This window comes from Pollicipes pollicipes, unplaced genomic scaffold (assembly GCF_011947565.3).
Source record: "Pollicipes pollicipes isolate AB1234 unplaced genomic scaffold, Ppol_2.1 Scaffold_4295;HRSCAF=5057_pilon_pilon_pilon, whole genome shotgun sequence".
Classification (NCBI taxonomy): domain Eukaryota; kingdom Metazoa; phylum Arthropoda; class Thecostraca; order Pollicipedomorpha; family Pollicipedidae; genus Pollicipes; species Pollicipes pollicipes.
Window position 1 is genome coordinate 25,070,982 of NW_023596461.1, and position 2,458 is coordinate 25,073,439.

The following is a 2,458-nucleotide window of genomic DNA, read 5'->3' on the forward strand; positions in this document are numbered from 1 at the left end:
ACATGATATTGTGTACTCGTTTTAATTTTTTCAGACCACGTAGTAAAAAGTTTGCTTCAGTAAAATAATGCTAAAAGATGAAAAGATAGTCTTTGTGTGATAGTCGTCTCTTACGTATGCTTTTCGTAGCTACCGGCCAAAAACACTGGGGGGGGGGGGGGGCGTGCTCTCACAAAGAATGCTAGTCGACACGCGCGGGGAATGTGCTCCCGGAATCTGTGTCCTGTGCCTCTGGATTTTTGTAAATGAGCAGAATGCTGCAGTTTTTTTCATTGAATCGTCTTAACAACATTGTTGGAACCACAACAATGTTGTGATTGTTGCAAACTCGATATGTTGCTCGATATGTTGCAACGTTATTGGTCTGTCCGTTGAAATCGCAACAAAATCGTGATGTGTTTTAATGTTTGGGTGCATGGGGATAAACGGATGCTAATTTAACGGTATGTTCTATTTAGTTACAACGCTCCTGCTGTACTCTGACGACGCGGTTGACGTGGACGCGTATGAACATTGCCTAGTCCATTGTAAAATAAATCCTGATGAATTACAGCAGAATGAGTTGGCTTGAAAAAGTTCTCCCTAAATATTTAGATACTCTTTGAACGAAATGACCGGAGGATAATTCTCACGCGAGTATGTGTTTCTTTGTGATCTATTTTCCTGCGAACTTTGAAATCACTGAGAGTTCACCGTTGTGACGCGAGAGTTTACGCTTCTGCGGCGATAGCGCTCTTTCGTAAACGGTGTCGGCCTGTGTACTGGCGTGCTTGTGAAGCCACTGGTCTGAGAGGGATATAAATCCTAGGCGCTCTTTGAAGTTTCTTGACAAACCATCTGCAACTATGGTCGCCAAGCAGCGCATGAGGATACAGAATGAGAAGGCTGGCAAGAACATCACGCTGAGGGGGAACGTACCCAAAACTTCGGTAAGTTCCAGCATTACGGACATCCATATGTTCCCTGACAAATCAACCCTCGGATTTTACGTTTGGGTTATGAAGCTGCAAACTGCAGTGCAGTAATGACTATCTTTATGATGTAGTTGTTACCATGCTTAGTTTTTGGGTCTGATAAACTTGCATGCTCAGGTATGCCACAGAGCTGTGTGGTTTGACCACAGCTGGGGCAGCATAACAAAACACTTAAATTGCCATGATGGGTGCATCTTCTTTGCAATTACTCTCAGAAATGCATGTATTTTATACAATGAAACACCCCATTTCATTGCCTGCCATCACCAACCATTGACATCTGGAGTTCATTATGCTTGTACATCCCATTTCCTAGGGCCACAATATTATGGATAGTTCAGTGTTAGTGTCTCTGCCAATAATGACCTAGGGCCTCCATTTGGAGTTACATGCTGCTATGAAGGGCAGCTCACAACCTTCAGGCAAAATCACATTGAGGTGTGTCAAATGTACATTGGGGAACAGGTCCCATTCAACAGACATGACAGCTTTGCAGGGATGCCACCGAACGAGTCTGCAAGACATCATAAATGGGTTGCCTTTGGGGCAATTGTGCACTTAACTCATGTTGGGGTATGGTGAACTGATCAGACCAAATGCACTACATTCTATAGCTATTGTTGAGTTTGAAATATATGCTCACTTGACCTTGACTGGGCAATATCCTAATTCCTTTCAACATCAGCTCCATGCCCTAAAAAATTACTGTTGACCATACATCAAGTTCTGAGTGCCTGGATCTGTGGTGTATATACCCGTGGGACATGTATCAAATGTGGTTGCTGTGCAGAAATGTTCACTGTAACATTGTTTTCCACAGTCTGGCAGAGATGTAGTTTTACGAAATATGTTGGGGAGGCTGAGCTAGGAAATATTTTATAAGCTGTAGCTTCAAACTACAAACAAACTGATTCACAACATTTGACCCAATTTCATCACTTAATCAGGGCTGGGGCTGGAGCCCTCCCAACAGGAAGGGGAGCTACACCCTGAAGCTGTGGTTTGCAGTAGACTACCTGTCACATGGTTGTCACATGCAGGTTGTTAACAGATCATTTGTTGCAATATAATGTTGGTTAATGATGGAAGGAATGAGACTGTACTGTAAATATTTTCAAGGCATCTTCACTCTCAATTAATAAACAGTTGAGGAATTTTGTCATATTGAACTTGATGTCCACAATCTTTTATGGTGTAACTAAGATGGAAGTGGTATAGAAATGTGGAGTGGAACAAACAATTTCTATGTGCCATTGCTTGCATGCCATTTTACACCAACTTTACTGATTGTCATAATACTTGGTGGATGTCGCACTTGACAAACAGCATCACATATTTGATTTCAGGTTGTGTTCTGGTGCAATGACACCTAAAAATCTTGGTTTTCAGATTCATGAGAGATCACTTCCTTTTAGAGTCACATTCACATAAAATGTAGAAAATGGTTGGGTCAAGCATTTTGCAAATTGGTTGTGTCATGGGGA